The sequence below is a fragment of the Danio rerio genome, chromosome 2 (genome assembly GCF_049306965.1).
Source record: "Danio rerio strain Tuebingen ecotype United States chromosome 2, GRCz12tu, whole genome shotgun sequence".
In the NCBI taxonomy this organism is placed as follows: domain Eukaryota; kingdom Metazoa; phylum Chordata; class Actinopteri; order Cypriniformes; family Danionidae; genus Danio; species Danio rerio.
The window spans coordinates 29,380,036-29,396,679 of record NC_133177.1 but is presented as its reverse complement, the minus strand read 5'-3'; the positions used below and the strand labels follow the sequence as shown (position 1 = coordinate 29,396,679).

Here is a 16,644-nt window from a genome sequence, read left to right as displayed (position 1 = left end):
TTGTAAGAACTACATTCTCGCATGAAACACTGTTAAAATTTCATTTCGTGACATATTAAACGCAATATTTATAATATTAGCTGGGCTTTCTCATCCGCCATTACCATTTGCTTGTTGATGTGAAATGAATTCTGGGAGAAAAAAATATTAATTCTCAAAACACTTCAAACGAACTTTATTCGTATTGTCAAGGTCAGATATATGTAATAATTTCGCTGGTAATGTGAATAAAAAACAATGTTACTATATTGTAATCAATATCACGTTTGCACTGGTTCGGTTCAGCACTCGAGCGACTCTGAATCGTATTGAACCGTTTGCTCGGGAATTATTTGATCACACGTGTTCACAAACACATTCAGCAATATGCAATTAGTGTATAATTAGTGTATAATTAGTGTATAAATGCTTGTGGCCAAGCAGTATAACGAAATAGTAATGAATCATATACAAAAAGGAATCTGTTTTAGGCGGATTCGATTCTTTACTGTTCACTAAGGAGCCGATTCATAGAACCGAACGGACACGACTCGACATGCAGGCAACGGCTCTCCTAATTTGAAATTCACCTGTCGTCTTTCATCCAGCGAATTCATCCTCGGTAAGTGTTTTAAAGTCAAATTCTGTCCGTTAAAGGATTGTTTTATAAGTATTTCTGTGTATTGTGTGTGTAATTTAAAAGAATTAACCAAGTGACATTAGTTGTAGGTTCTTATGTTATGTCACGCTATCCGTTAACAAACGGTATTTTAAACAAGAAATAACAGACGCCAGGCGGTCATTGTAGTGTTTGCGAGGTATTAGATACAGTAAGTTTATCTTGAGTGAGTTTTTGACCATACGTTAAGTTACCTGAAAAACATAACGTTAACTTCAACTTATTGTAAGTAACTGCATTAATGAATTCTCTATTTCAGCACAACACTGAGATGAAGGCGAAGTCACCATGAAAAGTTAAACGTTTACCGTTAAGGTAAGCTCTGGTCTTCACATAACGTTAGTCATTATGACTAAGCTATCATTATGGTAAAATTTTTCAACTGTAAGTTAGTTATTTAAACTAAACTCATAATGAAATGAGTCTTAACTGTTTTATTAAATGGAGCTGAAAATTAAATGCAGTTGAATTATTTTAAGCTAACGTTAATATTAACAAAATACATATTAATTGTCTATTTCTCAATAATGTTAATGAGCTTGATGTATAGTGTGTCATTAATTGTACATTTAATTTTTGGTGTTCAGGTGTACCTGAGGTGAGTGTACGTTCTGAGTACACAGATATAAGCCAAAGTCATATCCATCCTAATCTAAGAGAAATTGATGGGGTCAGGGAATGATTTGTGTACAAATGTATTTTAACCCCATACAGATTGGTATGGTTGTACCATAGATTTAGATTAATTAATGTTAAGTCTTATTTTACTCTTATTATATTTATCTGTTTTTTAGCTACAGTAATTGATGTTGAAAAACTGATGCAACCAATCACTCCTCACTTGATTATTCAAGGTAATGTCGATGTCTTCCTCATTTTGATTAGATTTTTAAATGTCAAGTTGTTCACAGATTTGTTGTGAGGAGTTTCATGTACAACCTCTTTTTCTTCTTCCAGCAGTTCCTAAGAAAACTTTAAGAAAAAAAAAAACATCTGGTGTTAAAACAGCCACGGCTATGCTATTTGCCTACCAAGTGCTGAGTAAATATTAGACAAACATTTTTTTCTATAACTGTTGTCTTTGTGTTTATTAGCAATTTTACTGGGCATATGTGTTTGTTTTTTTTCAAACAGCCTGGAAACTGTAAGTTTAGTTCAATATGTTATTTTATGCTATTAATTTTTGTCTTAACATGGATTGCATGTTGAAGCTATCGTTTTATAGTGGGAAAATGTAAAAGAAAATCACTGAATACAATGGCATAATGATTCTGCTTGTTCAAAGAAGGTACTTGATTTAGTTTTCCTCAAGCGACACATCAGTTTTTATGACTATTGCTTGACACTTGAATTGAAGGGACAGTTCACCCAAAAATGAAAATAATAGCATCTTTGGCATCCTCCACTTGTTTCAAAATAGTTATATATTTAATTTGTTCCGTTGAACACAAACTCGTATTTTTTAAAGAAATTTGGTTCAAATATGGATGTCAATAGTTACTGGTTACTAACATTCTTCAAAATATCTGCTTCAGTGTTTAACAGAAATTCAAACTAGTTTAAAACACGTGGAGTAAATAGTGGCAAAATAGTAAACTATTCCTTTAAATATTTTATTCTGAGACTTATTTATATGTGTCTTGTCTTTTGTCATATTGTCCTTCTAGCCCAGATTGTGATGGACCTGGAATGCGACACCAGTTACTCTTAAGACAAGAACCGAATAAAGCACAGATGTGGAGGTATTTGCAGCCAAACTAACTGGAGGGAAGGAACCTTTAGGTAAAAACACCTGCTTTATTTAGATCTGAAGTATTTTATTTGACATAGAGATTTATTGTTTTAATTCTAATTTAAAGCAAACAAGGTTGAGCACCCCTGGTCTAAAAGCTCAAAAATGCTGTTTCCGTGATAAGGTTAAATGTAGTTTAGAAATAGATTCATTAGGATCAATGCTTAAAGTAAACATTTTCTTCTCTCTGTAGACCAAACATGTTTACTATCCCTCACATTTTAATAAATTGTTTCTGTTTTTGTTTCTTACAGTGTGGGTGAACATACTACCTGGATGTCCAACAAAGGCTGCACAAGAACTCATTTGATAGCACACATTCTGTCCTGTCTACATCTCTGATGACCTGGAAGTGCTTCGACATCAGTGAGTAATACATCTTTATATTGTCATGCATACAGGATTTCTGTAAGCTTAGCTTTAATGTTAGTTTGTAGTCAGCAGTGACTGTTTTAAAAAATTAAGTATTTAAATTATTCTCAACGTTTTACTGATGCTGTGCACAGTAACGTTATGATGATTTAGTTTGAGGAAATGTCACTAGAGGGTTTGTATAAAAAATAAATAAATAAATAAATTGTATGAAATGACTCGATAAAATGTTTATTTGTCTCGCTGACATGCCATCACTGCTGTATATTAAAATACAGTAATACGAATTGACAGCAGAATATTACCACAAACATTTCATGAAGTAGGCTAGACTGCTCTTTAGTTCTCTATTCAACTTTAACACATTTCCTCGTGTCGCTGAGCCTCTCTGCAGATTTTGCCAAAAATGAATGCTTAGTGATTACTTTGTTTTATGCAAACCAAATATCAGTAACTCATCATTAGCATTATTTTAAAAAATCACCCACGGCTTTCATGTTCTCTAACGCAATCTTATCTGTAAGTTAGAAGTGGATTTATACATGTTAAAAGCCTAAAAGTATTTAATTAACATTAGTCACGTTAAATTAGATTATTTTTATTTATTTAATTTTAAATATGTAGCCTCTTAAAGTGAGAATGAACTGTGTTCACCCCTCTTAAATTCGTGGAAGCACTAGTAGTGTGATCATGGAATCAGATATTCGAGCTATACAGAGTCGGACATTAAGTTAAGATGAGACTTTATTTTTTTACACACCTGTGTGGACACCTGAATAGCAATCTTTAAGAACAATGCCCGCTGATCTTTTCCCCATTAACGTTAGTGTAATTGTGAATTGACAACAAACTGTATTTCACCAACAAAAACAATTAAAAAAACTGTTATATATATTATAACTGTTATATATATATATATATATATATATATATATATATATATATATATATATATATATATATATATATATATATATATGTATAAAAAAACAACAGTGCAGTGTTTCGTTTCTGAATGAATTAAATGGTTTGAGGGATGATTAGTTTTTACTTCAGTGATTGATTTTGCCTGTCATTTTTGCAGGATCATCAGAAGTGCTGCTGCCCTTTTTCACTGTCCCTTTCCACATCATTAGGCCTTCATCATTTCCTGTCTTGTAGCAGTATTTTCACCTGTTTTTAAAATTGTAATAATTTTTGATGCATTAATTGTTGACTGGTTTTAATGATCAATTGTTTATTAGTGTTCTGTTGCTTTGTTATATTGAATAATTGCTACTGTTTTAGCATGGTTTACACAATAAACCTTTATTGTGAAGTTAAAGTTTCAGTTTCTTTATTTTTCTTGTATTTCTTGAACAGTTAAAATAACACTTGTGCAATTTTTGAACATTTTTACCCATTATAAAGTAGCACTATTAAATAAAATAAAATAACATTTAATAACTGTAAAATACTATACAGTAATAATAAAAGTAACGTTAAAATACCGTAGTTCTTCATGGTAAAAATGTACAATAAAATACTGTTTTCAGTTTTGCAGTATGTGTATCACTACTGTAATTGATGTTACAGTAAAAATCAACAACAGTAAAATGATGTATTACATTTTACAGTAAATGTAATACTAATGCAATTAGTATTACAGTAATGTTACTGTTTTATGAAATACAGCAGCTACTGGATAATTGTTGCCAGTAACTTACTGTTGATTTAACAAGAAATCGTTTACAGTGTACTGTAAGCATTTTCCTCAACAAATGGGTGCCTAATTTATTGCAGTGAGCTCATTAAAATAAAATGTAATTTACTCATTTAGTAATTAAACAGAGAATAAATCTACCATAAGCTGCACATTATGTCAGTGTGCACTTTTCACCTCTGTGAATTACCACAAATATAAACATTAAATGGTCATGTTACATAATGCAAAATGACAAATCTCTGATTGTCAGATCATAAACACAGCTCTGCTGATTCAGAATTTCAATGCACTTTTTTCTTTTCATGCAACTAGTCTGGCATATTATTACTGCAGTGCATGTTTTTAAGCAATTACTTGTCCATTTTAGAAAGCTTTGCACCCTCAAATCCATTTGCTAGTAATAATAGCTGGATGTCAAAGACTAATTGAGGATTAGAGACCACCGACTGAGTAAAAAGCATATGAACCATGTCAAAATTCGGGCAGCATGTCCTTTGTGCAGCAGGACATATATGCAGACATCATGGTGTTTTACTCTGTATGGTTCAAATACTTCAAGTGTGTAATTTATATCAGAACCTAATTATATATATCATTGCATCTTTGTTTCCTGTTCTAACACATATCTAAATCATTTGGCCTGAACAATGTCACAAAAACATTTGCTTTTCTGCTTAATGGATGTATGCTATGATGTCTGACACTAACATGTAACCAGTGATGCTTGCTTGATTGTTTTTTTTTGCTCCAGTGCATGCACATCCACATTTCAAGATATTTCAGAGATGCAGGTGATTTTTGAGGGTAAATCAAAATTTCCACGAGACACCTACACAAATATCCTGTTTAGACACATGGATTTCTCCACTTGTTTTTCAGAGAAGGTATGCAATTGTCTTTTACTCACCTTCAAGCTGCCTCATGCAATGTGAATAAATATTCAAGTGGACCTATTATGCCCCTTTTCACAGGATAATATAAGTCTTTAACATGAATTCAGAGCATGCATTTAAAAGGCTTTATGTTTTGCTCTGAAACCGTTCTTGATATCTGAGAGGTATACCAGTCTGCTAAAAAGGGCAAAATAAAATCTACTGCAGCTTATTTAGACAATTTAGGTAAAGTGGGTGACACTTTAAAAGGAGCATGACCACTGCAAGTGGCACCGCCGTGAAGGATTAAGAACATGTTTTTAGGTATAACCGCAGTTTGCGACTATGCTGCCAGGGGGCACAAAGGGACAGGATGTGAACGGACAGAAATATACAGCTGTTAATACCCTGCTACTTGTAAATGAAGATGAAATAATGAAACAAAGTATTACAGATTTTTACAATTGTTTTGCCACAAATTTCAGAATTCTGGTGTCAATTTTCAAAACTCTAGACACAAAATTCATGAACACTGCTAAAATTTTACGTTATTGCAAAACTCTAAACTCTTTTTTTCAAATGCTTGGATACAACAAACACAAGAAAAATATACGTTGTTCATAGACCAAAGATAACATTTTCAATATAATGCAATTAAACATCTGGATGATCCAATTTCAAAAAGAAACTCAAACATTACATTTAAAATAAGTGTGGTTTATTCATAAACTAATTTCGAGAGGATCACGTGATCAACAAGTCTGGCTCCTCCTTAGCTCCGTAATCTGCCCTATTAGATGATTACAGAAGCATTATAAATAACCAGAGTTTTTCACTCTAGTTATCTTCGTCTTGAAGCTTCCCCCCTACTCCCCCCCCTTTTTTTCTGATAGGACGACACGGTGGCCCAGTGGCTAGCACTGTTGCCTCAAAGCAAGAACACCGCTGGTCAAACCTCCTATCGGGCTGGTTGGTGTTTCTGTGCGGAGTTTATATGTTCTTCCCATGTTCCCGTGGGTTTCCCCCGCGTTCCCCGGTTTCCTCCAACCGTCCAAAAACATAAACCATAGCCAATCGACTAAACCAAATTATCACCTAAGACAACCCTAGTTTACACTTCTCACACGTTGACAAGCAGGGGAGTTCTCGTGTCCTACCTGAGCTCGAACTCCCCTCTCACCCTTCCAACAGGAGGGAGCCCCGGGCTCGAGGATATTACAAGCTTAGGGCTCTCTCTCGGGACAGCATGCTAAATACGCTTTATTGATTATCAGCTGAACTCTTGAAATGCTTATTCATTTACTTATCATCAACTGATACAAGCACTCACAATGATAAATAACTGTTGCGTTACTCTTGATGTGTGGAAACTGATGTACAATATTGCATGTTTAGATGATGAAAGTTTCAAGATCAAATGACATCAGTTACCCCTGAAGATGACCCAACTGGACTACCTTATAAATAGATTTCCTCTTTATTCAACCTCATTCCATATTTATGGTTTCTTTGTTCCGTGTACCACTTTTACAGACATTGTTTTCATATTTGACATTACTGTACTGTATGTAAGAACGCCTAATCACAGCAGATCAATTTCAGGCCTGGATCCACATTGACAGAAAGTTCTTTCCAAGACTTTTCTAATGAAAATACCACTGTGATTTAGAGGTGAACCTGTAACCAAATCCACAAGACCAGACTGATGGAAACACAGATCCCAAAATAGAAATCTGATATATAGAAATATATGCATATTACATATGTGACATCATAGTTCATATGAGTTTTACATATATAAAATATGTCATACATGTCAAAATATTGCACATTTTTTCAAATATTAGAATTACTAAGATGTACATATATGTTACGTAAATATATTATCTATTATGTTATGTATTTTACCTTTACAAATATATGTATTCTATGGTTGAAAAAAATGTAAACTGGTATTTTTGCACTATTTTGACAAATAATTGACTATTTTGACATTTTATATATAGTATGTGGAATCCAATTGTAATTTGCATATGTTGTCATATATCATGCCATATATCAGCTTTCTATATGGGGACGAGCAGTGAGTAAAAAAAAAAGACAGTAAACCTACATTATGATGGAATAATTAAAACTATAGTTCAGTGCATCCACTGTCTGTAACGTTGCCTCTACACTTATGTATAAGCCATAATGAAACCTGTATCATAAATTTTAAACAACAATATTTAATGATTGTTAAAGATTGTTTATTGTAATGATGTGCATCTTGTGTGCTGGTGATCTAAAGTTGTGTTCCTGTAGTGATCCTGGCAATGCAAGACTTTTTTTTAAAAATGAACGCAGCATGCAGAATTTTGAACAATGGAGAGTCTATGTTAAAAGTAATGAGTGCTTAGAGTTTTGTGTCTAGAGTTTTGAAAATTGACATCAGGTTTCGGAAATTTGTGGCAAAACAACTGAAAAAAACTGTAGAATGCATTCATTAATCATTAAAAACTTGTTAACAAGCTTTATTATCATTTTAATCTTAGTGAAATGAGGATTCATTTTCGGAAAGTAAAATTAAAGAAATAAAAGACTAAAATGAAATGTGTTTGAGTGTGTGCGTGTGTGTGTGTGTGTGTGTGTGTGCGTGTGTGCGTGTGTGCGTGCATCTGTATGTGTCTGTGACGTTTTAGTTTCAAAGATAACTCACAGATCATTAACTACAGCACACTGCAAATTATGGCTGAACAATATATCGTTTGGGCATCGATATTGCAAGGTGTGTTTTATTTTAGATTATTAATTATTATTAAATTAAATATTATTTATTAATTAAAGATTAATAGATATTATTAAACTTATTTAGATAATATTTTACTTATTTATACAACAATGATCATTTTACATTTGATTGTTCAATTTCTGTACATGAATACTGTTCGACTCACCAGAAAAACCATAAAGCACTGTTTATTTATTTCTTTTTGATTGTAGTATAGTTTTCATGCAGATGCACTAAAAAAGACTCCCAGTCGATCTGAATTATTGGAATTTTTCTAAATAAAGATACTCAGACCATCTGATGAAATTATATTCATATCACAATATATATCGTGGCAATTTGGCAAAACAAAATATCTCAATGTCAGATTTTTCCAATATCGTGCAGCCCGACCGCAAATGAACCTATTTGGGTTGTAGCAAAATGCTTTTTTGTTTGTGTGTCTATTTAAATCCAAAGGCAGATCGTTTACAGCTTGTGCTTTGGAAACACATCTGTTGTTTGCTTTTGATAACCACATGCATTGCAGTTGTCATGTCAATTTTAATAAAGCTTTTAAATAAAATCATAAATAATAATAACATCATAAAGAGATTTAAAAAGGCACTATTTACTCACACTCAAATGAATCCAAACTTTTATGCGTTTATGTTTTCTGCTGAACTCAAATGAAGATATACAGTTGAAGTGAGAATTATTAGCCCCCCTTTGAAATGTTTTTCCTTTTTTAAGTAGTTATGTTTAACAGATTACGTTTAACAGAGCAAGGAAATTTTTGTAGTATTTCTGATAATATTTTTTTTCTGAAGAAAGTTTTATTTGTTTTATTTCGGCTAGAATAGACCACCATTTCACCACAATAGACACCATTTTAAGGTCAAAATTTTTAGCCCCTTAAAGCTATATTTTTTTTGATAGTCTACAGAAAAAAACATTGTTATACAATAACTTGCCTAATCACAGTAACCTGCCTAGTTAACCTAATTAACCTAGTTAAGCCTTTAAATGTCAGTTTAAGCTGTATGTCTTGAAAAATATCTAGTCAAATATTATTTACTGTCATCATGGCAAAGATAAAAGAAATTAGGTATAAGAAATGAGTTATTAAAACTATTATGTTTAGAAATGTGTTGAAAACATCTTCTCTCCCTTAAACAGAAATTGGGGGAAAAAAATAAACAGGGGGCTAATAATTCAGGAGGGCTAAAAATTCTGACCTCAACTGTATATTGAAAAAAGCCAAAAAAAATGTAATCATTAACTTTCATAGTATTGTTTTTCCTACTAATGTTAATCAATAGTTTCAGGATTTTGTTTTTCTTCAGAGTACCTTCTGGGTTCAACAGATGAAAGAAACGCATGAACTTTTTTTAACAAGTAAAGAATGAATAAATGATGACAGTTTTTATTTTGGGGGGAACTATACCTTTAAAGCAGTTTGAACTTCTTTCATGTCATTTTATGAATGCATAGACGATCTGCCTGTGAGAGAACGCATGTTGTTCTCTTCTCTCCCTCACAACAATATAAACACCAGGCTCATAGCCAGGGGTCACTGCCTCACGGACAAAGGTCCAGAATTTGTCCCATACATGAGCTCATTTGTCCTATTTTGACTGTTATGCCATCATAAATAGTGAAAATAACTCTTTAAAAAAGCCTTTAAGACCAAGCGGAATCCTCTGTTGGCTGTTGCTTTGGTGTGACTTCAGCTAATCAGTTTTAGCCAATGCAAACAATTATTTATCATGAGTCCAACTCCCAGCTGTGCAAGAAAACACACAATCTGACGTAAGACAAGTCATTATTCACTACTGTATTGTTTTAAAATTGAGAAACATTTTATAAGTAACTTTCATTCTAAATCTTTGGACCTTGTTGTTCTTGAAACAAAAAATGACCAATAAACAGGTGTGAAGCACCAAAAGCGGCCCATATTAAAATTAATTTGAATACTAATTTGGGTATTGTTATTCATGAATTTTCAAATGTACTTTTTTAAGAGAGGCTAGAAAATTGTGAAGCTCTACATTACATTATTATTATGTTTTAATTATTTTTTATTCAAACAGCCAAACTCTGACTTAGGAAAATTGAAGGCGCAAATGACAAATGACAATAAGCTACGTTAAATTTAAATCTTTAACAGATTCCTTTTTTTTCCAATACATTTTTTTATTTTAAAATAAGTATTTTTTTTTTACATTTCTTTAATCTAAATCTTTAGGAAATGTGGTTATAATGACCATTCGACAAGCTAATTAAACTAAAAACAATGTCAGTAAAATGCAGTATTTAAATCTCTTAATTAAATAGAAAATGAGGTGTATAATTGCAAAAAGGTCCGCTTTTTGAAAAACAAAGAATCACCCTTTTCACCAGACTGACTAGAGGCCTAAACACATCAGTTATGTCTGCAAATGTAAATATTTGAGTAGGAAATTGCCTTTGTATCTGTGTATTAGATGTGTGAAAATGCATCTTTTAGGCAAGATGACAACACACTATTAATGCAACTTATCCAGGCCTCATCTTTTCCTTCTGTTTCTGTGTGTGTGTGCATTCCCTTAGGCTGGACTTATTTAAATGAGGAATATTGTGACTTTCCCAGAAGGACTATAATAAAGGCATTCAAGGGAGTTCAGAAACAGTGCTTACTGATATAGAGAATAACTCCCCATAGGATATTGTAAATCTTTTCTATGCATAAAATAATATTAAGCAAAAACAGAAGTTTTGATGTAAAAATATATTAAATCTCTTAATATGTCTTACTGTTTTTCTCCTAGGTGATTCATATCACCAGATTGCCCCTATAGTCGATTGTGTTCTGTTTGGTTTAATATATAAATTAATGGATTACATGTTAATCAGAAAACCAATTAAAATGCATGTTTATCTCAGAAGGATTACACCCAGCTTATTTAACACATATAAGCACCCGTATGCATAATCCCCCTCAGTCTCTCGCTATGACTTCCCTCTGTTGTTGTGACATACACAGACATTAGGCACTGTTTGAAATGCAACAGTTGAGTCGATGAGTTCTGAAATTGAATTTTGAGAGGTACCTCAGAAAAAGCCTCTAAGCAGAAGCTCTGCAATTACAGCATGGGGAAATGTAGCATCAGTGTTGTTTCTGCCTAACTGCGAGCTGCAGCACTCCATAATCTGCCACGCTATGGTACATCTTGTACGGAAGAGCGGTGCTTTTAAATATCACCAGGCGACATCTACATTTTCAGCACATCCTACATGACTAATTTCAGCACAATCTTTTGTGTCCACTAGACAGTTCAGCTGTGGATGCGGTGCACCATCGGGACACAGTGTGCGAGAGCGAAGGAACTAAAAGTGATAATTCTATTAAAATCTGAAGTGCTATATAGTCATATATTACAAGAGAATTTGCTGGAGGCAAAGCAGTTGATTTTCCTTACAGTGCTGAAATGAAGATATTTGTGCTTTTTTGGAAAGCTTGGCACAATCTTTCAGTTCAAACGAATGAGTGTGTAAAACTGGGAACAATGCAAACCTTATCCTTCCGCTGACCTCTGGAAAGGTTGAAGAGTAATTTTGGACTTCAAATTAGGGTCGGGATGCATAAACAGTGTGCGCAAGCCGATTCACAGCAGGAGGGTATCTATATGAAACCTCATTTAATTTGGTCAAACACTCCCTAACCCCATTCTGTTTTATCAGACTGAGCAAACATGGTTCTGATAAAAACTAATGAGTTTTGTGTGCGTTAATTAACTTAATAACATATTATTAAGGTAAAGTACTGTCACTGCACTTTTGATAGTTCTGAAGAAGTTGAAGAAGTTTGTGAAAATTCAACACACTCTTTTGTAATACACTTTTAAAGTGTTAGTTTAATAGACATTAGTTCATTTACACCAACTATTATTGTAATGGCCACACTTCACAGTAATGTTCTATTAGTTAAAGGTAATGTGCTTTCTAGCATTAAATAATAATACTCGTACAGCATTAATTAATTATAGTTACAAATATATTATTAAAATGTAAAGTGCTTGTTAACATCAGTTAATGGACTGTGAATTAAAAACAACTTTAACAAAGATGAATAAATACACTACCTGACACTGCCTATCCAAATTCTAGGAACAACAAACAATATCCTAAATAATAGTTGATTATTTGGTATTAGAAGTAGCTTATATAGTTAGGACAGTAAGGTCTGACTTTGCTTTGACAAAAGTCTTGTCACTTAACAGAAATAATGTATAACATAGAATATAAAGTCATGGTGAAGTGGAAAAATTATTATTATTGTGTGTGTGTGACTCCCGTGAGCTTGGAGGACAGCATACATACATCTCTGCAATGACTCCAATAACTTACTAATGAAGTCATCTGGAATGGCAAAGAAAGCGTTCTTGCAGGACTCCCAAAGTTCATCAAGATTCCTTGGATTCATCTTTAATGCCTTCACCTTCACGTTAGCCCATATATGCTTAATAATGTTCATGTCTGGTGACTGGGCTGGCTCAGTTAACATACATTAACTAATCTTACCTTATTATAGTAAAATGTTACCACCATAACCACACTTTAAAAAACAAATATTTATGAAATCATAGAAAAGGTTCTGGCAATTTATAACTCTATTTTTTTGTTACCTTTTTTGGGTTATAACTAATATTAATATCAGTTAATGTCTTTTTGCTCAAATTTTCAATATCAAAAGTAGTCAGAGTAGCAGTCAAAGATCCCACAATGAAATTCCAAACTTTTACAGAAATACATGTAATTTTATCATTCATCAGCTGAAAAACCGGTTCCTTGAAAGTTCCAAAAGTGATAACATGATAGTTGTGGTATTGTTATTGCTTTAATAATTGTGCTTGGTATAAACAGGCCTAGTATTACAATGCTGTGTCCTTTATTATAACAGTTAGAAATAATGACCCTAAATTTAAGTTTTATTTTATTTTTAATTATATTTCAATGATTTTTTGGAGTTTGCAGGAGTTCTACCATACTCGTGTGGGTTTCCTCTGTGCTCCGGTTTGCTCCACAGTCTAAAAACATGCAGTATAGTGAACTGGATAAAAAAAAAAGTGGCCTTAGTTTGTGAATGCAAGAGTGTATGGGGGTTTCCCAGCATTGGGTTGCAATTGGAAAGGTATCTGCTGCTTAAACATATGCCAGAATAGTTGGCGGTTCGCTCCGCTGTGGTGATCCCTGATAAATAATAAAACTAAGCCAAAAAAATGAATGAATGAATATTTATATTTTTATTATGCTTACATTTTTCATTATATTTGTTTAAAAGTAAGCTTTAACTAGCAATGTATTTTTCTAAAAATCAAAATAAAAAACAATGATATATATTTGAATTTAAAAGAGTTTCAGATAGAAAAGCATTTAATCTTATTCCAATGTTGTTTTTGTAATGTGTATTGCAATGCAAAAGTCTTACATACTCTACTGCATATTTAACTAATGGTAACACTTCAAACATATTGTTTATTCATTCATTCATTTTCTTGTAGGCTTAGTCCTTTTAATAATCAGGGGTCGATGGACAGCGGAATGAACCGCCAACTTATCCAGCAAGTTTTTACACAGCGGATGCTCTTCCAGCCGCAACCCATCTCTGGGAAAACATATTGTTTAGTGTTACACAAATATGAAAAGAAACCACTGCAGATCTAATGCTGGTTTAATACGGAAACTGTCTTCGCAAGTTGTGTTCATTGCATTAAAGTTTAATAAGGGCTAAGGTTTTGTATTTCAAGGCATATTTCCCTACATGCACTATGTAAATCCACACATCTTACCCTGCCGCTGGGTAGGCTAGTATTGCTGAGCTGGATTTATTTTTACCAGGGTTCAGACATACTTATCAGATCCACAGAGGCGAGCCCTCAGTGCTTGTGTATATTTATATAGATATGTGCGTGTAGGCTATGTGCATGTCACAGTTTATAGCCAGCATCATTTGAAATAACCTGCTCGCTTCCCCTCTTTTTTTTCTTTAAGGTCTGAGGGAGCTGAAGGAAAGCCTTTATTGATTTAGCAACTGGTACTGTAGGACAAGGACAGTGTTAGGACAGAAAACCTGCTTTACTACATCAATGATAAGTGAATTATCACAGGGATACTATTTAGTCATGTGTACTTGGGCCTTCATTTGCTGATTGCGTTTGTGTTGCAGTAGATCTCAATCCTAGTCTGGCTTTGGTAGGTCATTGCTGTTTGTTTTCTAAGGTTACAATTATACTGTTTTGTTTTTAATTATGAGCAGGTTAGACAGCTAATGAAGTCATTAACTCTGTTCCAAAACCTATTGAGTTGTTGATTTGAAAGCAGAAGCCTTAATTATAAAGAACCTCTATAAGTGACTAATTTGAAATGACCTGCATGATGCAAGTTCACATGCAAAACAACTGCTCAGTTGTGCACCAAAAACACACCTTACAACTAGCTTCTATAAAATCGCAGTTCAATTCATTCATTCATTTCCTTTTTGGCTTAGTCTTTTTATTCATCTGGGGTCCCCACAGTGGAATGAACCATCGACAGTTCTATGTTGAGCTTAAAACATGACATTAACTCCCAAATTGTTCAAAAGTCTGGGTGGAGTAAGTTTTTTTTAAATTTTTTTTATCAGTTTATACTTTAATTAAGCATTCAGCTGACGATAATATTTTGGTGATAATTCTGTAGAATAAAAATAAGATAAATTTTAACTCCAATATCAGCATACTAAGAAATTCTGATGGATCATATTAGTGTAATGATGCAGAAAATGTAGCTTTGCCATTGTAAATTAATTATAAATTGCATTTTAAAATAGATCAACTTAGAAAATAAATACTGTATGTTATACATTAAATTATAATTATATTTCAATATTTCCTTTGGTTTGGTAAACTTTGATTAGTAGTTTGTGTACATATTTATTCATTATCAAACTATAAGATGTTGGGTAGTAAGCCAAAAGAAATCCACCCATACAGAAATCTGGCTGGGTCAGTTGGCATTTCTGGGTGGAGTTTGCATGTTCTCCCCGAGTTCACATGGATTTCCTCAGGGTTTCTCCACAGTCCAAAGACATGCGCTATAGGTGAGTTAAATAAACTAAATTGCCCATAGTGTATGTATGTGAATGCAATGTATGGTGTATGGGTGTTTCCTGGTGTTGGGTTGCGACTGGAAGGGCATCCGTTGCGTAAAACATATGCTAGATAAGTTTGAGGTTCATTCCGCTGTGGCAACTCTTGATTAATAAAGGGACTTAGCCGAAAAGAAAATGAATGAATGACTGAATGAATGAATGAATGAATGAATATCTATAATAAGTAAATAAACACATACATTATAGTATACCAACATACTAATAATATACTAATAAAACAAACACCCACACACACACACACACATTCAAATGTGAACTTGTGATTTGAACATGTAATTTGTATATGTATTTCCATATATCAGATTTTATAAGATTCATATGCACAAATCAAGATATATGTTGGAACTCTACACATCATGCTATATTTTAAACCAATATGAAGGAGGTTAGAGGGAGAAGCAGTTACACTTTGTCTGTCATAAGCTGTCAACTGGGGTTTAAGCTTAGCCGCTCTGGCCAAGATGGAATGTAAATCAAATACTATCACCATTTAAAGAAAAAAAAAAGTGAGTAGACCTTGATATTTCCTGCCATGGCTTCATGTTTCATTTGAAATTACGTCAGCTCCGAATGAATAATGCTATATGTTTCAAGGCACTTTAGGGGACCTTTTGGAATTTGTACAGGGGCTTTTCAATACCCAAACGAGATGGTGTTGTGCAGCATCTACACTTTCATCATCATCATATGTATATACAGCACATGTTATACAATTCTTACTAAGCCCAATCTTTTTAACAGTAAAAAATGAATGCAGTATATAATAATTCAGTTTTGAAGACTGTAGTTATTACAGGATGTTAAGAACATTTCAGTCTTCCACATCCATGACTTAATAGAACCAATTGCATTTTAAACAAAAGCACTAGACACCAAAAGGCTAAAACTGCACCATTATCTGCATTGATCAGAGCATTTTGCCAATCAGAGCCTTTACTCTGTAGTCCTGTGCACATTTACAAGACACAGATTACCTCACATGCCTTCATTTATTATATTCTAAGTTCAGAAGTGCTTATCTGTTGCAAAAAGGGACAAGAGATAAGAGTAAGATAGGAGTTTTAGAATAGATGCCAAAGGACACACAATAACATAAGATGTTAATATTAGGTTGCATTTAGGTCGCCACTATCTAAGGACAATGTTATTTTGATGTTCAATAATAATGTAAAATGACGTTGACCTTTTGTTGATGTTAGGTTGTGTTAGACAGTGACCAAAATCCAACGTCAAGCCAACATCTTAAACCAACATATTATTGCCGTCAAATACTGACATTCATTCGTCAGGTATGGCAACCAAAA

General features: G+C 33.2%; 1 long non-coding RNA gene across 5 annotated transcripts; it reads left to right on the top strand.

The window, feature by feature from the left end:
* The first annotated feature begins 504 nt into the window (after positions 1-504).
* Positions 505-4,234, top strand: LOC137487823 (uncharacterized). 5 transcript variants are annotated; one of them, XR_012392183.1, is made up of 7 exons: positions 505-601; positions 918-973; positions 1,453-1,512; positions 1,616-1,699; positions 2,326-2,440; positions 2,705-2,816; positions 3,907-4,234. It is a non-coding gene; the product is annotated as an uncharacterized lncRNA (long non-coding RNA). The 5 variants fall into 5 exon arrangements; XR_012392190.1 differs by having other exon boundaries at positions 505-809; XR_012392181.1 differs by lacking the exon at positions 1,616-1,699.
* Positions 4,235-16,644: the final 12,410 nt, after the last annotated feature.